Raw genomic sequence first — 24,859 nt, 5'->3', positions numbered from 1 at the left:
CCTTCCAGGATTTGACTAGGATCTCAGTGGGTGATGGGGTTGCGCCCTGCACGCCTGGGGCTCCCCACGCTGTAGCAGAGCACTTTTCTGCCCCCGCCACAGGGACCTGGGCCGGTGCGGTATCAGGGAAGATGCCCTCCAGGGCCCGGTGGCCCTAATCCCAGCGGCAGGTTGATGGTGGGGCTACTTGGGAAAGGCTCACTGGCCCCTTTGTCCTTTTGCTGCACTGGGGATTGGGCTGGTTTTGCCTTTTAACAGGGACTAGAGTTTAGGCTTGGAAAGAGCACCGAGTCCAGGCACACAATGTGTTCCGAGGTCTCGGCCCTGACTCTGCTTCAATCCTGTCATTTCTGTGCATAGAAGCCTCCCTTCATATTTGAGGTAGGGTAGCAGGTGGGCCAGTAATCTTTTGCTTTTGAAAGAGGCCAAGGATCTGCACCGGCCACCTGGGAACTGCAGCCTCTTCTGTGCGCAGGAAGCAGACAGAATTGCTTCCCAGTCCTGGATTGGAGGTGGGCGGTGGGGAGGATGTAGCCATTCAGATTGAGATGAAGAGGTTTGTTGCAATAACAATAATAAATACTCCAAGATTTTTATAAGCCAATTCAGTTTTAGACTCAGTCGCTAGTGTTGTTGGAACCTCTTTCCTCTATATATTTACTGGCCCAGAATACTTCTTATGGCCTCCCGCTTGGTTTCTAGTAACCTTGTAACTTGATGACCGTGTTGTCCATAAATTGTAAGCAGTACATATTTTAAAATATTCATGATAAAAAGGCCAAGAAGTTTACCATTGAGCTCTTTATGCCTAAATTGGTGTTACCAAAAACAAATTTTATAATTTGAATTGTTTGTTCCACTCCAATAAAGAAAAAAGATGTCTCCAATATATGTTAAGCAGTTCCTAGAGATAACCCTAAGGCTGGAGTAAATAAACACTCAGAAAAGCAAAGCAGCTGCCATGATATTTCCTTTCAGTTTTGGGTGAACAAAATCAGGCTTCCAGCATGGTAGAATGTTTGCTATTCTTTGCTATCACTCGCTATCCTATGTGGGCTACCTGGACAATCTCATCACTGATGCTTCCTCAGTACTAAGACATGGTGTTGGTAAGGTTCAGTGGGGTAACATAACTTGAGAAATGGCCTGTGTCCAAACAGATGTGACCAAACACAACAGGTGGGTCTGTGTTGTGTTGTAGGAAGTAGTGAGGTGTGTATGTCAGGTGTCCTTGTGTGCCTTCCAAATAAGTGCTCCAAAAAAAAAATAAGAACTAAATAGGTGCTCCATAGTATGCATTATGTTGTCACCTAATATATTACTGATTTGTAAACCCTCTATGACCTAAGGGGGAACAAGAGAAACATTGCCATTTCCACTTGTGATGAGAATTCCCCACCTTAAAGTGTCTCTCACCTTCAACTTGGCCTCTTAATTATATATGAATTAGGATGCTGACAGTTTTGAAAACAGTCCTGTTTTAGCTTCAAAAAAACAAGTTACCCTCTCCAAATCTGTGTTTGTTCCTCAGACATATATTTTTATAAAACACACATTCTTGTGTATTTTACTGCTAATTGGCTTTTAGAAAAAGTGTTATTTCCATTTCTTCTTTGTGCTTTTTACATACATCTATTGTGCATTTCATCTTAAATCAGAAACTGTGTATTTGGTCAACCAAAAGAAAAATGTTGCTTCTACCAGTTTCTAGATCAATTGTGATTCTAGTCCTGCATTTTAAGCATGAAGGTATTGCCTGACCTTTTCTCATGGTTAAACTTGTTCCTTGTCAGATAGGATACCCACTTTTGATTTTGTTTATTAAAAAAAAAATACGAATGAGGATGTTTTGAAACAATCTTAATGTTGGATATAGTCAACAATATTTGCTCAGAGAAAATATATTTCCTGGTAATTTACCCAAATCCTGAACACAGAGACAGCAACTCTGCTGCAAATGAAATTGACAGTATTTATGGCTGCATGGTAGCACTTGCAGCCACTTAAAGGTAATGTCTTTTAGCGGTTAGTTCAAGTTAATTAACCCCTTGGGGGTTCCTGGATATTCTTCCCTCTTCCCTCCCTATTACCTCTGCATGAAGCCATACTTAAGCCTGTCTGTGTCTACACTTGGATTTACATATTTGCAAAATGAAGCTTTTTATGATTATGAAACAAAAAAATTGAGGCCTGCAAGAACCAAGAGTTTCACTGAAACCAGCCATGGTTGGTGGTAGCCACATTGCTTTTTATTTCTCAGCACAGAGAAAAATAGAGAAGCTTCCTTTTCCCTTGTCTAATTGCAGGGAATATTGTATTTTATAGCAATAAAATCTCTAAGAATTTTAGATACTTTGAGCAGGTGAATTAAAAGTGATTCCAGTACTGGAAAAACTTGATTTTTGTTCATAGTGGGATTCGTATTTCTTGATGGGTCAATGTGGATTGTGAAAAATCAAGTCCTAATGTTTGCTTTTCTTTTTTCAATGTTCATATACAGTGTTAATGTACCGAGGTGAAGCTCTTGAAGATTTCAGAGGCTCAGATTGTCGTTTTGTGAATTTTAAAAAAGGTGACCCTGTATATGTCTACTATAAACTGGCAGAGGTATCACCAGAACTTTGGGCCGGAAGTGTAAGTAAAAGTTTGACAGGTGTTATATTTTTACTTTTGATGCGTTTTTCAGCAGTGTAGATTTAAATGACTGATTTCTTGGGGTCTTTGTAGAGTTAACCTGACCTCTCTGCCAGGCCCTGTGCTCCTAACATGCCTTAGGCCTGGCACAGCATAGAAATTCAGTAGACTTTCTGAAACAGAACTGAACTGGTTGTGGTTGCTACCCCTCACATCAAGTTCCAGAAGGCTCTACACATTATAAAGGTTGTCATGGTGAAAACCTGACAATTCTTAGCTTTGCTGCTTCAAAAGGGAAGGATTCATGGACATTAGAATTAATCCTGTAAATTAAGTCTGATATAGTAACTCAGGCATGCATATTTAAAGTTGATTTTTTGTGTATTTTACCTAATCATTTGTGCTGATTTTACTCTAAAAAAGCAGAATTTTATGTTCATTATGTGCTTTTTTTTTTCTTTTTTGCAACTTCTGGGTCATCCATTTCCTGCTTTACCTATAATCTATGCCTGAAGGTTCCCCCAGGGGTTCTACTTAGCCAGTTGTATGGATCTTCTGATGAAAGACATGACATTGTTTATATCATGCTTTGATATTTTAAATGGGGAGATTCACTAGGAGTGACCTCATTGAGACATTTATGAGTATTGTCCTTTTCATTTAAAAAAATGCGATATGTGGATTGTTTACTTAAAATGGTAGCAAGGGTCTTTGATGACTGTAGGAATGTTCCAGTTTAGAGACATTCCGGGTTGCATCCCTGAAAGTTCTCACCCTAAATAAAATACCACACAGCAGAAAATAAGAGTAATCCCTATGGGAAAACTAGTTTCATTTTGTTGCCATTTCTGATTCAAAATTAGGTATAAATTAGCAAAATTAGGTATAAAAATTATTTCCAGTCATGAGCCTCCATAATTCTGCATCATTTTTTTTTCATATCACAAGAAATAGGATACCACCCAGTGTGTGGTGCCTTTAGGTACAAACTTTATATTTAGACAGAGTCCCAGTTGCAGTACTCCATATAAAGAACCATCTATTGTTTCTTTCAAGTACACCAAATAGGATTCGTAATCTTTAAACTTGGAACTGTTTTTCCATGTACCTAAGTGGCATTTTTCATACAGTAGTCATCTTTCTCCCCTTCTTTGAGCTTTTGGATAAATGGGCTTGATTTACATTTTCTCCTGTCACATTGTAGCCTGTTAACTATGTTCATCCCTAGGACTCTTGCCATTCTGGGTGGCAGCACTCATCCTGTCTTCCTGAGGAGCCCTGCTTTCAGCACCTGACCAGAAAGGTTCTTTGCCGACTGATGAGTGTTTGGGTGGCACTTTGTTTGCATTGCTCCCGTGGCATTCATTCGTCTTCTTTGCCTTCAGTCAGGTTGTGTTTTATCTTAGCTCCCTATAAAGTGAAAAACTCAGTTAGGAAAGGACCCCTGTCTAATCCATCTTCCTTTTGAATATTTCCTTTCAGGGCAGTGGCACTTAAGTACATTTGTTCTGATAGTAGCTTATGCAGAATTTGTTCTCTTGTGGCAGTTCTTTGCTCCCCACCCACAAATCAAATCAGCAGCACCTTGGCAGGGATGATGTATGGAAGCAAAATTAGGTATAAAAATTATTTCCAGTCATGAGCCTCCATAATTCTGCATCATTTTTTTTTCATATCACAAGAAATAGGATACCACCCAGTGTGTGATTATGGAGCTTTATATAATCTATGGTCTCAGTTGACACAGATTAAGAAGAGATAAATGTGTTTCCTTTCTCCATACATCTCTGTTTTTTTTTTCCTTTTCCAAAGTTAACCTTAATAGAATTTTCATCAGAAGGGAAAAGTGTGTTTCCCCTCAGACTCGCCTCTCATGTCATGAATGTTATACTTAGGAAATTAAAAACTCTTTAGTTTTCAAAATGATTCTTCTTTTGAGTTTTTAGTTTTCATTCTGCAATGTTGTTGGTTTTCTAGAGTCTCAGACTTTATCTGCCAGTGATGAAGCTTTTAATTGCTCCGTCTTATCTAATCTTCATGGCAGTATTCTACCACTAATACTGGCTCTCAGATGGTTTCTATTTATAACAAGAACATTCATGAATGGGGATATTTTAGAGTTAGTGATAAGATGCCTTTTTTAATTTTCTTTTTTGGGCATTTGATTTGCCTATCAGTTTCCTTTAATTATTGGCAAGAATCTTCTGTTCCTTTTAGTCAGTAGTTAGTAATAAGAGTGTCTTTCTCAAGGGGAACTTTATATACCTTTTGTACGCTTTATGTAACTTCATATAATTTAGCTGTTGGTGCTGAAAATAAATGGGGTTCTTTTCTGCAGAGGATTTATTTTGGGTGAAACTGAAACTTGATATGTGGTTTAGTATGCATTATATTGTAATTTTATTTTCTCCCAAGTACTTGTAAAAGTAGATTTGGAAAAAGTTAGGAGAGCATATACTATCAATACATTTGCTATAGTGGTAATACATTTTAGAGATTTTGTATTGTTTTTACTTATTAATTTTCATGACTGTTGTGTATTGGGTAAGAAAGACATAAATATTGGTTTATGAGCAATGCTACAAAATGTACAGGTAAATTCTTGCTAGAGGTTATTTGGAATTGCATTTATAACCAGCTTTGATTTATATAGTTTTAACCATATAATATACAATAATCTCCTATGCAGATCTTTTATTTACTTCAGAAGTCTTAACTTTATATGCTCTGTGTTGAGAATTAAGCTAAATGTAAAAAAGAAAACTTCAGTGGTTGGAAATGTTGTTTTAACAGTTCTGTACTTAATTTTTATTTGGAATAATAATCTCAGTGTAATTGTTATAGCAACTTTCTTTCTTGGTTATCCCATATACCTATCTATTATGTGTATATTTTCTGCCACTTCTATTGATATTTGTCTCTTTTGCACTATAGGTTGGCCATATTTTTGGACATTTTCCAAAAGATTTCATCAAGGTAGTTCGTGAATATACTAAAGAAGAGCTACAAATTCCAACAGATGTAAGTTATAGATTTCTTTTTTGTTCTCAATTGTAAACTGGCTTATAAATCCACCCATTATATTCAGTTAACTGCTTCTGAAAGTTTTATAATGTGTTTATAACATTTGTGTATCAGATTTTCATTTGAAATCAGACTACCTATTAAAAAAACTTTGAAAGGCATTCAAGGGTGATCATATTATAATCTGAGAGTTTTCTAATATATTGAAACAGATATTCTTGTAGAAGGCTGTTTACTCAACTATAGGGCTTTTCTCTTCTGTTTTATATGTGAAAAATAAATAATTTAATATATTTGTACTTGGCTATTAAATTTAAGAGGTAAATAATTTCATTTTACAGGCAAAAGGAGGTATTCCAACTTGAAAACTACTCATTGGATAGTTATTAGACATTTTAAGTATATTTAGGTTAAATTAATAAACTCTAACTTTTATACTAGGCTAGAAATATGTACTTACAAAGGTTTTCTTATTCTTAGTCATATATGGGATCATAGTCATGTTATAGATTTGGAAAAGGGGACCTGAGCGTTTCAGGTGATGTTCAGTCTCAGATCTTTTAAGGCCCCAACTGCTTCCTTTATACAGCATTCCTGTATTGTGCTCTGACTTAAATTGATTTTGTGACTGAAAGGATTTCGTGTTCTAGAATTCTCACTTGAGCTGATTATTTTCTAGAGTTTTAAATTATGTAGTAATTGATGCCCACCAACATTAAAACATCTTTGGGCAGCTCTTTGTATTGGCTGTAGAATATGCAAGCTGCTAGGCTAGGATAGTTCTTAGATTAGATGGGGTGAATGGATAAAGTCATCCTGTTTGTTGTTGCTGTTCCTAAAATTTCTTCATAATCTCAGGGGCCATAAAATCACTTCTGTTGCTTGTTGGACTTCATTGTTGGTAAAGAGAGTTAGTTCTTGGGATTTAAGCTGTGACAGCAGTTCACTGATTACAGAGAACTCATTTGTTTTGAACTCTGCCTTCTCATTATGTTTCCCATTACATGCATCCCTCATGGCTTAGAAATGCATGTGATGGGGAGAGGAAATCACTCATCCCTACTACATTGAACTGCCTCCCCCACCCCCAGAACCCCCGCAGAATATTATGAAGATTTAATTAGGAGATGGAAAATTTTTAAAAATTTTTCATTCATACTATGGCTTCTTTTATATGTCAATTTGCTTACTAGTGGCAAGAAGGAAGACTAGATAAATATATAGATAGTCCTGAGAGAGATCTTAGTGACTGTGTAACCCTGATGAAGAGGAAGGTGTATAACTTGTTGAATCTTATTTTCAGTTTGTTCTTGTGGTAATAATGTGAGGAGCCTCCTTAATATCATTCTTTATTCCATCAAATGTACTTGTATCTCAGTAAGATACTTTAAAACTGATTCATCTTTCTCAATGCTGCAGGATCTTCCAGCTTCTCCTGAGCAAATGATTAAGAATTAAATTTCTGAAACATAGGTGTAGATATTAAGAGCTGGAGGATCCTATAAGTGATACCTTGCCTTTTCCTACTTATGCTCAGAGCAAATTGAGAGAGACCCAAGAGTCAGGCTGTTGGAGACCAAATTGTCACCATTTTTACTCATTATGCTTTTTAAAGAACATGACCCATGTTTAAAAAAGAAAGAAATAAAGAAAGAAAGAATAGACTTTCTAACACTGTAGTCTAGAAAAAGACAGATTTACTCAGCCATAGAAGGAGTTAGCCAATGGGGGTTGGAGGAGGGTAATCTGGTTGACCCCAAAGATTCTTTAGAACCAATCCTGAATTTGGGAGCGTGGATGAGTTTGCTTTTGTGACACTTTGTTATTGACACACTAATGTTTTCCTTTTCCTTACAGGAGACACATTTTGTCTGTCTTGATGGTGGAAGAGATGATTTTGATAATTATAATGTAGAAGAACTTCTAGGATTTTTGGAATTGTATGATTCTGCAAATGAAGATTCTGAGAAAGCTATAGAAAAAGTGGAACAATTTCCTGAAGTATCCCAGGACGTTGAACCTGAACCTAAACCAGTAGTAGCAAACTCAGAGCAAATTGAAAGTGCATTCTCAGAAAACACTATGGATCTTGAGGAACAATTTTTGGCTCAGAAGAACCATCCTCATGCAGATAGTCAAACAGATAATGCTCAGGGTGAACAAACTTCATTTGAACCCTTTGAAGAAATACTACAAGATGAATTGAAAGTGCCAGAAAGTGAAAACAACAAAACCAGCAACAGTTCTCAGGTCTCAAACGAACAGAAGACTGATGCTTCTACACTTTTGAAAAAAGAAATGACATTAGACTTGAAAACCAAATTTGGCTCTACTGCTGATGCACTTGTGTCTGATGATGAGACGACCAGACTGGTGACTTCATTAGAAGATGATTTTGATGATGATGAATTGGATGCTGATTATTATGCATTTGATAAGGAAGAAGAGGAGAATGAGGAAAGCTTTGGGGAGCTCCCGTTACTAACCTTTATAAGTGAAGAAGGCATGAAATTCCCAGTGGAGTTTGGAGTGGAGAAATATTCAATAGGTGAAGAGCAGAATTCAAATGAAGAAGATACGGTTGAGGTATCTCTGCCTCCAGGCATCAAGGATAATGATAAAAATATACTGACAACCTTGGAGGATTCTTTATTTATTGGCACAGGTGGTGACGAGAAAACAGATATGATGGATTTGGGGAATTCTTATTCAGAAGAAGAAAAAGAAGATGAGGAAGCTTTAGTTCCAGATAGAAAACAGAAGAAACCACAAGCAGCAACAGATTATATTTATCCTGAAAGTGCAGAATATGGTCTTTTTGTGGAAATCTCTAAGACAGATAATGATGAAGAGCCAAAAATGGACATCGAACTTCATATTAAAGGAAAAGAGACAGATGTTCAGGAGCCTAAGAAGCACCTGATGCAAGATGTTTCAGAATTAGAGGATGAGAAGACAGAAGGGATGATTGCATATACTTCTCCCCAAAGCAATAAGCTCAGCTCATTGCCAACTGTTGAAAAGGGCAAGGACACATTAAAATCAGCCTTTGAAAACAAAGAGAATGACCTAAAAGAAGCAGTTATCCATATCTCAAAAGACTCAAAAGAAGTGAATGAAGAACTCTCTTCACCTGGAGAGAAGATTTTGGAAGATAGCTTAGAGAATAAATCTCTACATAAAGCTGTAGGGAGTCTGATGACCCAAGAACAGAGTAAACCACCAGAATCCTTGGGTATTGCAATATTCCTGGGAGATAATCAAAATTATGCATCCAAAGATGGAATGGAGGAGCCAGGTTCAGTAAGTACACCAACCCTGCACATAGACTCAGTGGAGCATCAACTTCAGGAAATTAAAGAGGGACTAGATCTGAAAACTGAAAATCAATCTGGATTCTCCTCTCCAGATGGAATTGGTTTGTTAAGAGAACCAGAAGAAGAGGTGCCCAGTCCCAGAAAAAATCTTTCTTGGCAACAAGAAAGAGATGAGATTGTTACAGTTAGTCATGTAAATGAGAAGATAGGGCTTTCCAAGGACGAGGGTAAAGAGCAGTCCTCGGCTGAAGAATTGACTCAGCATAAGGCAACACAGGGGACACAGGAAATTAAAGAAACAGAGCAAACTGAAGAGGTAGAAGTACCGGGTCTCCATACCGAAAGGCCAGCAGCAGTAGAGGAGGATCATTATCCCCCTGAAGAGCTACTGGAGGATGAAAATGCTGTAAGTGCAAAACAGTCAAAAGAAAAACATTCTGGGATTCAGAATGTTAACCAGCATGTTCTTGAGAAAGCAATTTTAGAGACTATCAATCCTGATCTAGAAACCAAAGAAAACAAACAAGAAATGAGTATAATTTGGGAGATTTTTAAGAAAAGTGAAACCACATCCAAAAGGCTAGACATGATGGACAAGGGACGAGGTGATATGGAAATGGGAAAGGAGGAAAGTCCTCTGGCAGATGAGGAAGCCCAGGGACTCTTTGACGGAAGTGATGAGGAAAACACTCAGACTTCAGGGATAAGTGAAGTATTTCAGGATAAAAATTCTGATGATCTTGAAAAAGACAACCCTAAGGAACATCTGAACACTTCAGGGTCTACAGAAAAGGCTACTGGAAAAGAAATCTCAAAAGAGGACCTTGAGGACATTGGGCATATCACGGATGCAGAAAGCCAGGGTCCTGCTTCTGCAGATCTTGAAGATGATATACTCCCACAGAGTCCACATATAGCCCTAAAGCCAGAGCTTAGCGATCAGGAGGAAGACTTGCCCATAATCCGCAGCTTCTTTACAGAACAAAAGTCCTTGCAACGCTTCCTGAAGTACTTTGATGTCCAAGAACTGGAAGCCATGTTGCAGGAAATGTCATTAAAGCTGAAGTCGGCACAGCAGGAGAGCCTGCCCTATAACGTGGAAAAAGTTCTAGATAAGGTCTTCCGTGCCTCTGAGTCACACATTTTGAGCGTAGCAGAGCAAATGCTTGATAATCATGTGAATGATATTAGAGATATAGGAATAAAGGAAAGTAACATATTTGAAGAGGCTGCAGTGCTTGATGATATCCAATACTTGATCTATTTTGTGAGGTACAAGCACTCCACAGTGGAAGAGACTGCTCCATTGATAACAGCGCCTCCTCTAGAGGAAATCTGGGCTAAAGCTGAAGGTAAATACCTGCCTGCAGCTTGAGCTGGAGAAAAGGAGTTGTTCCATCCAGGTGTTTTTGTGTATTATTGTAAAGTTCTGTTCAGTTTCCATGAGCCTAAAGGAGAAAGAAGGCTGACTCAGGAGCCCCATATGTTCCTTTATTCATTTTTTGGGCTAGAGTATGAAAGGACATTGCTTATTCTTTTTTTCCTTTAGAACAGTTGGGATTTGTTAGCATGTTCAAAGAGAAATTTTATAAAAAGCTAAAGAGAAAGATATAAATGAGAAACTAATGCACAAAAGTAGACCTGTTAACAGTACAGAATTTATGTTAAAATTATAAAAGGGCTTTATTAAACATAATTTCTTAATCATAAAATATCTGTACTAGATCATGTGGGTGTGGAGTGACTAGCATAACTTTTTTTTTTAAGAATTTAATCTCTTTTTATGTGGTGCTGAGGATCGAACCCAGTGCCTCACCTGCACTAGGCAAGTGCTCTGTCACTCAAGCCTAGCCCTAGAATAACTTTTAATGGATAGCTTGCCTGAATTCCCCTCCCCAGCATTTATCTTTTGTGGATACCATGCTATTTCCAGTCTCTTGGGGGAGAGGTCACTTATTCTGGTTTTACTCCTCTGGGTTCTAAGGTCCTTGCATTCATATTAATAAAGGATGGAACCAGGATGACAAGCCTTATAATGTAGTGCTTGACACATAGAAGCCTTTCAATTAAATATTCGTCAAACTGACAATGAGCCAATATCCTGATAAAAGCTTTCTGTTTCCTTGTTTCATATTTGATCATCTCTATCCATTGTTTTTCAAACTGAAATATTTCAACTGAGAGTATATGATAAGAATTCCAGAAGGACATAAAGCCATTGGAAAAATTTACTTCCCAAGAATGCTAATTTTACCTGATAATTTGGGGAAGAAAACAGTTGTACATTTAATCAAAGCAGATATATTTTGGATAAGAATGCAAAGTACAAGTGAATGTTCAGGGTAGAATATGAAGCTGTAAAGAGATAATCTTTGCTCTGGATCCTATTGGTCTATGTCCTGAGCTCAGGAAGGAGATAGGTTCACCATTTGGCTCCTAGGTTACTTTGAACATATTTGAAAGGCACATTAGCAAGCTAGACTTACGGAATTCCCTTCTCTATACTGGCTCGGTGAGACCAGCACACTTGTAGATGAAAGAGTTCCTGTTATTTCTGAGCAGAATAGACATTTCACATTTTTGTTCTGGACCAGAATTCTCTTCTGCACATTTATTCATGTGGGTGTATGTTTATTTGCCAAGGGAAGGTAAGTTATTGAAGCCTCTATCATAAATGTATTTGTTTATGAAATACTTTGTATTAAAGGCTTCTTTATATATTTGACTGTATAGTTCAGTCATCCTTTAAATGGGATGAAAAAAATTAACCCTCCCGTATCCTTGCCCAGTTGTTCTCATGGGCGCATGCCAGGACATGGAGGGCAGTGTTGAGGTATCTGGAGCTGTGTGCTGAGGGGGAGTGCTGATCATTGGGCTTAAGTGGGGGTAGATACTGTCATCCAGCTGGCTCAATGCATTCTTCTCCCCTGTAGAGATGCAGCCACCCCATGAAGATGATTTTCCTAAAGAGAACACAAATCATCTTAATAGAAATCTTCATGAAGAGCCTCGCCTCCTGAGTCATCATTTAAATATGAACCATCCTGAAGAGCCCAGCCTCTTGAGTCAACCTGTGACTGAGGACATGGTTGTCTTAGAAGTGTCTCAGATCCCAAATACTGAGAAAGTAGACCCAGGTAAAGCTTGCCAATTTTTCTCTACAAAGTAGAGGCATTATCATAATGAAGGCTTTTAAGGATGTTTGTTGCCAAAGGTACAAAATAGAGCAGAGAGTGATATAGGTACATGTGAGTTCAAAAAAAAACTTGGCTTACAAAATTAAGCATGAATTATTTCCCTGGCCTTTTAGGTTCCACCACAAAATGATGTCAATCACCTTTATATGTAAAATCTTCCCAAATGTCATTTAATGTGTCTCAGGTGCTGAGATGCTGAGCCAATGGGCAGACTTCACCAGCAGTCAAATTCATAGACCAATAGTGAATGGAGGGCCTGGGGTTTTATCTCAGTGGTAGAGTGCTTGTCTAACATGTGAGGCACTGGGTTTGATTCTCTGCACTGCATACAAATAAATAAAATAAAGGTCCATCAAAAACTAAAAAAAAAATTTAAAAATTAGGCAAAAGCTTAAAAAATAGTAGTGAATGGAATCTCAGGGTTGAGAAAGAACTTAGAGGCAACTGGTCCAACTTCCTTTTTTTTTTTTAGAGAGAGGGAGAGAGAGAGAGAGTTAGTTAGTTTTAATATTTATTTTTTAGTTATCGGCAGACACAACATCTTTTTTTTTTTTTTTATGTGGTGCTGAAGATCGAACCCTGGCCGCACGGCCAGACGAGCGCACTACCGCTTGAGCCACATCCCCAGCCCAACTGGTCCAACTTTTTAATAACTGCATGTTGGACTCCTAGCTGTTTAATCAAACGTACCCCAGGCTCATGTAACTCATATTGAAATTCCACCCCTACAAGCTCTCAGGTCTAACTGGAATTCTACCTCATTCATAGAGCCTCAATGCAGGTCTGTACCCAATTCCCTTTAGTCTCTCTTGGTATTACTGTGTTCTTTTTAAATAGCTGTCATCTGTCCACTCAATAAATAGTTGTTGAGTATCTCTGCCAGGTGCCAGATGCTGTGTTAAGCCTTGGCTCATTCCACCTGTAAATCTGCAAACCAAGACTCCCTCTCTTTCAGCTTTCCTAAAATTTTTACCACAGAGTTTCACCAGCACTAAATCCATGTTTGTTGAATGTGACCCTGTCTATATATCTCTGGTTTTAAAAATTTTCCATTAGTAAATATTGTTCTGATAGCAGTTGTATGGCCATGGAAGTAGTGGAGAGTAGACTGGAGTTTGTTCATTTTATAATTGAAGGGTCTGACAGCTCTAATTAGGATTTTGAAGTTTTCTTCTCTGTGTTAATTGTCTTTAGGAGAGCCACATATTCCAGGCACTGTGACTCATATATTTAGTGAAACACTCGATGAATATTGAAACTGAAGAGAGACAATTTTTATTCTGTAACATAAAATAAAATAGCCATTTCCCCTTTCAATTTTAGAGCTACTTATAACAGAAGGTACTCCTGTTGATGATGCTGATATAGAAAACCAACTAAAGGAGACAAAGGTGGAAGAGCCAGCAGATGCCACCCTTTTGGACAATGTGCTTTCCTTGTTATATTCATTCTTGCTTTATTTCACTAAGATGGTAAGTTTGACATAGTTTCTTCAATTAGAATGTTGATTATTTATTAGTTTTTAAGTGGCTTCTGGTCATGAAGTGAAGAACTTAAAATGTCTTTATGAAAATGACTCCTGACCCTTTGAGTAGATAGCTCCTAAAACAAAAGCCATAGCGGTGTGGCTTAATGGCTACTTAGTTTAGCATATGAGGAAGATTTGCTGTCTACCAAGGCTGGACATTTGTACACCTGTAAAATCTTGGTTCTTCCCCTCAGAACCTTTCATTCTGGCAGGGAGATAATATCATTCACTTGAAACACAGTAAGATAATGGCAGAAAGAGGTATTTATTTGATGGTAGAACATTATTGTCCATAAATGCATTTATTATGGTTGAAAGGGTGATCAATAAGGTCAGAAAGTAGTTGAGATGTGTTTGAAGCACAGGCAAAGGGCAAACAGGAGTGTGACATGTGGTTTGTTGTTGATTAGACAGGCTGGGGTGGAGGATGGTGGGGGAACCTGGCAGTCAGAAGAAATGTGTTCAGAGAAATGGAAACATGAAGAAAAGGATATTTGGGGAGGCCAGGAGAAGGTGAATAGTTGGTGTTGTATAAAGTGTGAAGTTGGAGGGGGATGGTCTGTTGGAGAGGCCAGCAAATCTTAAAGGAAGTCATGAGCCAAAGTAGCATTAGACCATTAATAGTGGGGATCCTTAGAAAGTTTTAAGAATGAAAGGAATTAGGTTAGATCTGTTTCTTAGAAAGAGTCACTTAAGGCTGACCTTTCTAAAGAAAATCATGATCCAAACAAGACATTTAATCCGTCTAAAAGCTTATCTAAGCATTTTAGGACTTACCTCCCCCTCATGGTATTTGTTGATATTGGACTTTTAGAGTTTAATTATAGGAATGAGAAAGCTTTTAGAGCTTGGAGGATAAGATGGTCCTAGGGCCATTGTGACAGTAATCCTTCTCAACTGAAGTTGTTTCCTGTAGGTTGTGTTATTTCAAGACTTGTGTAAGAAAAGTGATGTTGTTGTTTTTATTGTAAAATGTATAGATTTTGAAGCCAGGTAGATCTGGTTTCAAATACCAAGGTTATCAGTTAGAAGTTTGGGCAAATAACTAAACTTTTGAATATCAGATTCCCCATCTGAAAAATGTAGATAATGCTTACTCCAATCATAAGAATTAAATGATTTGACAAGGTAAAGTGTCTGGTGAGGTGTCTGGCATTTTGTAGGGTTTTTACCCCCACGCACCCCCTAATTCTCATGTAGGCAGTCAGAGGTGGTATAAAGACAATGAATACCTGGGGAGGAAAGACCACCAGGGTGGAAAAGATGTGATGGGGAGAAATGAATCATTTTTCAGTTGGCTCCATGTTTGTTCATGGTGGTGGCAGCCACCTGGGTAAGGAGTATGTACAAGCCAGGCAGTTAGAATAATGATATTTCCAGTGATTAAAGCAGTCTTCCACAGTCATAATTTGATTATCAGAATGAATCAATATCACTTGGAAATTTTACAGCCTCACGATATGGGAAGGATTTCTTTATTCATATTTTTACGTATGCACAGAGCCCTCCTCTAGGTCTAGGTCGGGGTACACGAATGTGGTGCAGGTATGATCAGTGATTTTGCGGTGACAGGTAAGACATTGACGTGAGTGGCAAAGAAGAGGCACAATGTTAAGAGACTGATTTGAAAGGAGCCTTCAAAAAGGCATTTTGAATGCCCAGTATGTACAGGACATTGTGCGAGGACTAAAAGAGTCTAACAGGTGTAAGGCATGATTGTGATTTTTGAAAGCCTTAAGAAAAGGACTTAACAAATATATGCAAAAATTATGAACAAGTCAATGTAAAATCTTAAACAAGTAGTATGATATCTGATAGGACTGGAGAGTAATAGGCTCTGATGTGTTTGGGAGATGTGCACCAATCAGATTCATTGATCAATGGAATCTTAGTAGAATCTTAGTGTTAAAAGAAACCTTGGAAGGCTGTTAGTCTAGTTTCTCACTCATTGCTGTAATTTTCTTTACTGTGGCCCTGATGAGTAGTTATGAGGCCTGTACACCAGTATTTCCTAGCATGAGTCACTCTCTTACAAGGCTATATGTTCCTCTGTTGTCTAGTTCATCCTTGTATTGACTCCAAATTTTCCTCCACATGATTTCCTCTATAAAATTGAATTCTTTTCTACATAGAAATCCTTTAAATATTTGAAGTTATATCTTAATTTAAAAATTATTTTTAGTATTTTTATCATGGAAACTTTCAAATAAGAGCAGAGAGAATAGTAGGGGACTATAGGTAACCATAACATACTGTACATTTCAGAATACTAGAAGAAAAGATTGTGAAAGTTTTACCATAAATGATGTTTGAGGAGGTAGATATATTTAACCTGATTTAAACGTTACATAGTGTATACATGCATCAAAATGTCATGTTACCTACTTCAATAATTATAATGTTTATTTCTATGTACTAATTAAAAAATAAATTTAATTAGAAAAGCTTTAGAGAATAGTATAATGAACCCACGGGCCATCACCCAACTTAACAGTAATTCCTTGATAGCCAATATCAGTGAGTTTTTTTTTAATTTGTTCTAATTGGTTATACATGATAGCAGAATGCATTTCGATTCATTGTACATAAATGGAACAAAACTTTTCCTAGTTGTACACAACACGTGTAGTAGTCCTACATGTACCTCGGGTAATGAGGTTCATCTCATTCCACCATCTTTCCTATCCCTATGCCCTCTCGCCTGTCCTACCTCCCCTTTGCCCAATCAAAGTTCCTCCATTCTTTCCATGCCCCTTGCCACCCACCTCACCCCATTATGGGTCAGCATCCACTTTCAGAGAGAACATACAGCTTTTGGTTTTTGGGATTGGCTTACTTCCCTTAGCCTGATATTCCCATTCACCCGCAGATTCCATAATTTTTTTCTCTTTTAATGCTATAAGTAACATTTCATTTTGTATATGTACCACAGTTTCTTTATCCATTCATCTGTTGAAGGGTTGTTTCCACAAAACTATGGAATGCTTCACAAATGTGGGTGTCATCCTTGCTCAGGGACCATGCTAATTTTTTCTGTATTGTCCCAATTTTAGTATATGTGCTGCCAAAGCAATCACACTCTGAGTTTTAACAAATGTAGATACCCATGTAAAAACTACCATAATCAAAATATAGAACAGTTTTTTTCACTAGAAAAGGGGTTTTCTTGGGATCCTTCCCAGTGAGTTTCTTCACCACCTGTTCCAGGCAACCACTGATAACTTTTTTTTTTAAACTATAGATTCATTTTTCCTACAGTACTATTTCATATATATGCCCCTATAAGTGGACTCATATCTAGGAGTGCAATTGCCTCCTATGTTTAATGTATGTTTTTATCTTATGTGATACTGTCAAGCCATGCTAATAAATGACCACAATCATTTTATACTTCCACCAGCAATTTAGGAGACTTCCACTTGACTTCATCTTCACTAGCACTTGGGCCATTCTAGTGGGTATGTCTTTGTGAGTTTATTTCCTGATAATTAATGATATTGAGTGAACTTTTTTTTTTTTGAGATAGGGTCTTACTAACTTGCTTAGGCTCTTGATAAGTTGCCAGCCTCAAACTTGGGATCCTCCTACCTCAACCTTCTGAGCTGCTGGGATTACAGACATGTGCTATCATGCCTGGATCAAATACTTTTTCATGAGCTTGTTGACCATACTGTTTTTGTATGTCAACTCTCTGGTTAGCTGGAATCCAGACTTCTCCCAGCTCAGTGCCAACTGTGGGTTTGGTTAGCTTATAGTTGTTCTTGGCCCTCGCAGGTACTGCTTAGAATGTAGCCCCAAACTGAAGAGCACCTCCATGCAGATTTCTGGAACTCTTTTTCTTTGTGGCTTCCATCTTTCTGGTAGTTTTCTCTACATGTTTTTGGCTGCTTAATCTCCTGGAACTCTGGTCTCTTTCTCCTCAGTGAGACTGTTAGGCCCCATTTGGGTTCCCCTTCCCAAACTGAGGTCTAGAGGGTGCCTCAAGGTAGAATGCTCACCTATTTGTTCTCCTTCTCTTAGGGGTGACAGTTGCATGTCCCTTGTGGCTTTCTATCTGAAAAATAGCTCTTTAAAAATATATTTTGACTGTGCATGGTGGCACATGCCTTAATATCCTAGTGGCTCAGGAAGCTGAGAGAGAATCATGAGTTCAAAGCCAGCCTTAGCAAAAGTGAGGTTCTAAGTAACTCAGTGAGACCCTGTCTCTAAATAAAATACAAAATGGGGCTGAGACTGGGGATGTGGCTCAGTGATCAAGTGCTCCTGAGTTCAATCCCTGGTACCAAATATATATATATATATATATATATATATATATATATATTCCAACTTTCTGGTTGCTTTCAGTGGGAGAACAAGTCTCATATAAGTTAATTGATTTCTCCTTTTGTTGTAACTTTTTGCAATAATTGAAAAAAATATGTTTGTGGGACTTCTAGGATATATTGTAGTTTTGGTGAATAAATGACATTCCCCTGGTACAACAATTTAACCTGTTTTCTCTATTGCCTTTTTTTTTTTTTTTGTGGTGCTGGGATTGAACCTCGGGCTCCATGCATTCTAGGCAAGTGCTGAGCTAACAACCTCAGCTTCTCTCTGTTGCTTTATATTTCTTGGAAATTCATAGTCAGGTTTAGGTTCAATTCTTTTTCTTATGAAAACTTAATAGGAAATATTGCATTGACATATGCATATCCTCTCCTTTGATGTTGACTACTAGTCAACAGTGACGTTGGTGAGATTTGCTAATATATTATAGGTTGCAAAATAGCAATGGTCTGAGTTGCTGGATTTTTCTTTTTTCATTTAAAGGATGGGATGCCTACACAAATAAAAATTTGATTATTCTTTTTTTTTGGGGGGGGGGTATTGGGAATTAAACTCAGGGGCATTTGGCTAGTGAGCCATATCCCCAGCCCTATTTTGTATTTTATTTATATACAGTGTTTCACTGAGTTGCTTAGCAATTCCCTTTTGCTGAGGCTGACTTTGAACTTGCTATCCTCCCTCCTCAGCTCCCTAGCTACTGGGATTACAAGTGTGTGCCACGGCGCCTGGCTATGATTGATTATTCTTTACACAGTTATTTGGTTTGTATAGTTAAGGCAGGAGATAAATATTTGATTCCTTTTCTTTATTTAAACACTTTTCAGAATAGTAAGGTATTCTTCTAGCTTATCAAATGATACCCAAAGGGGCTTGAAATCTTTTTATTGTTTCATTGTTTTTATTTGTTGCCATAAAATTAATTAGTTCTTTCATATATTTAAGTTTTTGTCTTAAATGAATTTTTTAAATTATAAAAACCAGGTTATCTAAGAGAAAAGAATGATCCAGAGGGATTCTAGCCAGGTGTTAGACAATGTGATGATATAGGGCCTGTTACAAACTGGAAAATTTAAAGTATGCTCAATTTAAAGTATTTAGATTCAGGCTGGGGTTGTGGTTCAGTGGTAGAGCGCTTGCCTAGCATGCATGAGGCACAGGGTTAGGGTTAGGGTTAGGGTTAGGGTTAGATGGTTACGGTTAGGGGTTCGATCCTTAGCACCATATAAAAACAAAATAATGTGTCCACCTGAAACTAAAATTTTAAAAAAGTATTTAGATTCATTATACTTGAAAACACTGCAAGTGAACAAAAAATATGAGACTGTCAGTATCCTTTCTCTTGAAGAAACTATTGGAAAATATTGAGGAGGTGGATTTCTGACGAGGAGGTTGGTTTAGAATTGCCATGATTCTTTGTGACTGTTTTGTTATAAATTTAAGGTTTCCCATTTCTTCTAATTTGTCTGTTTCAGCTGTTTACTACATTGCCTGATGAGTATGAACCTGGGCCTGATTTTTATGGACTACCATGGGAGCCTGTAGTTTTCACTGTTTTCTTTGGATTGGTATCCTTTGTCATTTTCTTTTGGAGAATTGTTCTTGTTGTGAGTAAATTAACTTATTTATACCTTAGCACATAAGCACAAGGATTATTTTATATAGTCACTGCCCCCCCACTTTTTTTCCTTTTCAGTTGCTAAAACACAAATTAGTGGTTTAAGTCAAACTAACCTTATAAAATAATATAGTGTGGGTGCAGTTGGTAGAACTGGTAATTCTTACAGCCATCCTGACCAGTAGTTTCATACATATCAGAAGTCTTAAAAGTGGGATAAAAGATGGGATAGGTTAGATAAATATCCTTTTATGTAGCATATATGTCTAGTAATCTATATTAAAGAAATAACTATGCTTTGAAGATTTTGGTAATGTTTTTCAGTGGAACAGTGTTTAGATTGAAGACTTAGCACAACATAATTCATTTAGGGGATATTGTATGTTCGCTTAATGGAATAGTAGGCAGATTTATCTATTTCAAAGCTTTTAGGTACAGAAAATGCTCACAATTAAATGTGAAGTGGAATAAAAAGCAGAAACTAAGATTTAAATGTTGATGAACTGTATGTTAATATAAACACATATAAACAGGGGGAAATGCTACAAAGAAATACAGTAATATGAGAAAAAGGAGATAAGATAATTTTTCCAGTCTTTTATATATATTTTCCCCAGATTTTATGATTTGATCATATGTTCAGAAAATACCTTTTTATTTGGACGTATAGATTATGTGTTGTCCAAAAATCCATTAAATGTTTTGTTCATTAAGTCTTTTTTTTCTGAGCAGAATTAGTCTATCTCTGTGTATGTGTGTACATATATGTATAAGCATATATATATAAGCTTATACATACATATGTTTGTACTGTAGGTCATTCTGTTTCATAGTTATTTAACATAATTGGAAGAAAATTATTTTAGGTAAATGGACTTTGCATATGAAAAGCCTAACAGTTAAAGAGGCCAAAAGCATTGGATACAAATCTTTTCAAATCTGAGTGTTCTTTTTCTGATTTCTTAATTATATCAGACATATCATTATTAAGATAAGTTTCCTCTCCTTGTACAATTGAGTGTAAGATCTCTTAAAAAGCATTCCCTTCTTAAAGAAGAATCGTTTGCCTGGATTCCTGTGAGGAATTTTCACAGTTCAATCTCATTGAACTTTTTCTCAGCTAAAAGGAAAAAGGAAATAGAAGGATAAAGAGAAGGGAAAAACATGAAAACCCTTTATATTTCTCTCTTGTTTCTTTCATTTCAAGAAAGAAACAATACCTGTTTCTCTTTTCACTAGGTTATGTGGGATCTGGTTCCTAGCTGTTGCTCCTCAGTTTCAGCATTTGACTTTGGAGCTTTAGTCTCTTCCTTAGATGACTGCTTTTATGCTACTTCCCATTTTCTTCTGTTGTCATTTTGAGTAAAAGGTTAGCAAGGCTATGACATTAAAGAAATGCCATTTCTTTCTGTGTTGGAGTTTTCTGAATGCAATTTCCTATTACAAAGATCCCATGGATGATCCATGGACACATCTGAGTATTCCATCACCATTTATAACATTTGAAAGGACAAGTATATGCTAAGTTACAAAGAAATTTAGTGATGTTTTTAAAAAAATTTCTGCTTAGGTTTTATTATCAGGCAGTTTATTGCTGTCTTTAGGAAATGATTGTTTTTGTCCTTTCCAAAATATGTTAATTGTCATTTCTCTTGTTGCTTGTGCATTTTCTTCTAGCAGTCTTCCCTTTCAGATTTCTTGCTATATATTTAGTGGTTTGTAGAAATAAGATGATGTAGCCTATTAGTTTCTAAATTCAGCCAATAGCCAAATTTAAGTTGGAGTTCTAAGATGTTTTCTGGTGAGTGAAAGTGGCATATCTTAGTACAAAGATTATGTCTTTAATATTGTTTCCTCAAATTCCTTTTGAATAGTCATTGTTTCTAGACTTTATCCTGGTTATTTAGAATTCTCAAGTAAATGATTTTGAGTACACACAGACACACACATACACACACACATCTTTACTGTGAAATAAGGTACATATCTTAGTGTTTTTATGTCAGAGCCTATTTATGAAATATAACTACCAATTAAATTTAAAATGCTTGTTAACCTTTACTTATTTTTAATCCTATAAATTTATTATTCTGAACCAGAATGTTATTAAATTCTCACTTGGTTATGATTCTGACTGTTGTTTTAGGAATGCTGTTTCTATTGAGCAGATGTTTGACATCAAATTTAATCTTTTTTCTCTCTTCTAGGTAAAAGATAGAGTATATCAAGGTAAATTTTTAGGTTTCTTAAACTTGTATTGTATTGGTGTTTGATGTGTGTTTTATGTATGTTAGAAGTAGATACAGTGACTTTTAATGTCTATTACTTTTTTTACCTCCTGAAAATTTTACTATTCCTAGGTTGCTAGCATGGATAACTGAGTAGATGATGATGGTTCCAACTCTGAGATAGGAAATAAAGAGGAGGAACAAATTGTGGATAGGGAGATGATAAGTTTTAATTTGGGGCAGATTAACTTTGAATATTGATGTAATGCAGATGTATTACATTTGAAGAGTATTTCTATGCTAATGATTTAATCATGCATTAAGTAATTGAGTAGATAATTTAAAGAATGGTAATGTGAATCAGTATGCTTTAATTTCTGTTTTTCTTTGCAAAGAATTAAATGATTCCATTTTCTGAAAAGAAAGTGTTTTGAGAAGGGAGGAATATCAAGCTACAACACTTTACTGTATTTCCCATCTGTGAAATAAGCTTAAATTGAAATATCATTTTGGATGGGAAGGGTACCTGGGATTGAACTCTGGGGCACTCTACTGAGCCACATCCCAAAACCCCTATATTTAGAGACCAAGTCTCACTTAGTTGCTTAGTATCTCGCTCTTGCTGAGGCTGGCTTTGAACTTGGGATCCTTCTAGCTCAGCCTCCTGAGCCACTGGGATTACAGGTGTGCACCACCGCGCCCAGCAAAATATCATTGTTCTTATATTTTTCTTAAATTTTAATAATTTTATACTCTAATTGCTAATAAGCATAGATTGCTTTTTAAAAGCATAATAGTTATGCTAAGAAGTATTTCCTCATAGTACCATATAACATGTCTTTGCTTTTAGTAGATTGAGTAATTGGATTTCATTTAGTGATTGTAATAATCTTGTGTATTTCCCCCTTTTAGTCACTGAACAGCAAATTGCCCAAAAGATAATCAATTTCATGAAAGAAGATGAAGAACTGATACAGAAATTTTCAAAGTATGAACAGAAGGTATAATTATTTTTTTGTTTCTTTCTCCCTTGGTTCTAGCTTGAATCATTTCTACCTGTTTTAATTTAAACATCATATCTTAAAGTTTTTATTTCATTATTTCCTACAAATCATCCAAATTCTAAGCAGTCATATGTATTAAGTACTGCTTTCTTCTGGAAAGGGTCACTTGTCTGGAAGTAACTTGTATAGTAGCACTATAATTTGTGTATCTTAATTCTGAATGCTTTATTTACATAGATAAAGGAATCAGAGAAACAGATCCAAGAAACCATGAAACAAAATATGATTCTTTCTGATGAAGCAACTAAATATAAGGTAAAAATCCCTTCTTTGGGGGGAATTACATTCTAAACTCAAAAGTAAATGTAATGAGTGAGTAATCTTGACACCTTTTTTCCCAGGATAAAATAAAGCTTCTTGAAAAAGCTAAAGAATTTCTGGATGAGAGAGCTAAAAGTCTTCATGTTATGTTAGAATCTGAAAGAGAACAGAATGCTAAGAATCACGACTTGGTAAGAGTTTTGCTGCTAAGTGTTACTTTAATTGGGCTTTTGAAATATTTTGTAAAATTGGTTAAGTTGAACTTAGTCCAGCTGTTAACTAAAGTAAGATTAGGAGTCAAGGAAGTTAAACCCACATCTGTGCCCATTTTGTGGAACTTTTAAGTACTGATACAACAAATTATTTTTATGGGCCTAGGAAATATTTTTATTCTCAACCTTGGATAATTTTCATATTGCTTTGCTCTGCCCTTGGAAACATGCATATCAACTAAAAAACTATTGTCCAATTGAACAGTATTTGTTTACTTTTTACTTGAAAGAGTAATGAATTAATCAATTTTCTGTACTTAAAAAAAATTTACTTACATATTTCATTTCCAATTTCTATAAGTTTCTGTAATTACATAAAAGTTGCAAAAGATAGTAGAGAGTGTGTTCTGAAATATCCTACCCCCAAGTAAGCTTGATCACCTAGCTGAGGTAGTATTTATCAGATTTCGTCACTGTAAAAATTCTTTCTAATCCTTTTCATATTATATTCTTTGGACGTTACCATGCACAGCCCACAGTTAAAGTATGAAGAGTTACGAGCTCAGGATGCAGCTCATGGTAGAGCACTTGCCTAGCATGCATGAGGCCCAGGATTCAATCCCAGGCATTGCAAACAAAGATTGCAGAGTTATGTCCACTTCCTTAAGGAGCAAATATATTTATAATTTTTTGGAATTCTTCTGTATGTGAGATTAGTCTATTCTCCCTTAAATTTTATCATTTTTTTTTACTTCAGATAAGAAAATTTTAAAAATTATCTTCGGAAATTTTTTTCTCTATCACTAGAAAAAAATTAGTAATTTGAACTGGTTTATTTGAAACAGTAATTAATTAATTTTCTATGCTTTAAAACATTTTATTATTGCATTATGATTTTCTATACTTTGACCTTTTTTTCTGGTTATCTCATAAACAGTAAGGTTGTGGATGCCATGAAATATTTATGACTTCATTTTCCCTCATCTCTTTCAGTTCTTGATTTTTTGCTTAGTCCATTGCTGGATCCCCTGCATTTACCTGAAATGTAATGGGATGGCTTGACAAATATTTTGTTGTGTTTATCTTTTTTAGTATATATATGTGTGTACACACACACACACACACACACACACACACACACATATCACTATTTCTACTGAAATCCTAATGCATATTTTGTGTTCTGTTTTCACCTGGCAGATAATGGAAAATAAGAAATCTATAGAGAAGCTTAAAGATGTCATTTCAGTGAATACTTCTGAACTTTCAGAGGTAAAGCTGCCAACTCTTGCTAACGGGATATTAATACTACATCTTAGTTTTGTTGCGGACCAAAAATTTGAAGTGTGCTAAAATGTGTAAAAAATGAGAACTATATGATGTCTGGTTTGGGAAAGTATAACTTTGTTTTTTCTTTGGAATTAATTCACTAACTGTAGTGTTTTGCATT

The 24,859-nt window shown here is 36.3% G+C and overlaps 1 non-coding gene and 1 pseudogene across 1 annotated transcript; one reads left to right on the top strand and one right to left on the bottom strand.

Moving 5' to 3' along the window:
- The window catches only part of LOC143640134 (transport and Golgi organization protein 1 homolog), a 38,985-nt pseudogene that overhangs the window by 443 nt on the left and 13,683 nt on the right, over positions 1 to 24,859 (top strand).
- On the bottom strand, positions 16,671 to 16,777 carry LOC143388572 (U6 spliceosomal RNA). Its single transcript, XR_013090025.1, has one exon. It is a non-coding gene; the product is annotated as a U6 spliceosomal RNA (small nuclear RNA).

The sequence above is a fragment of the Callospermophilus lateralis genome, unplaced genomic scaffold (assembly GCF_048772815.1).
Source record: "Callospermophilus lateralis isolate mCalLat2 unplaced genomic scaffold, mCalLat2.hap1 Scaffold_123, whole genome shotgun sequence".
In the NCBI taxonomy this organism is placed as follows: Eukaryota; Metazoa; Chordata; class Mammalia; order Rodentia; family Sciuridae; genus Callospermophilus; species Callospermophilus lateralis.
This window is presented reverse-complemented; position numbering and strand designations above follow the sequence as displayed.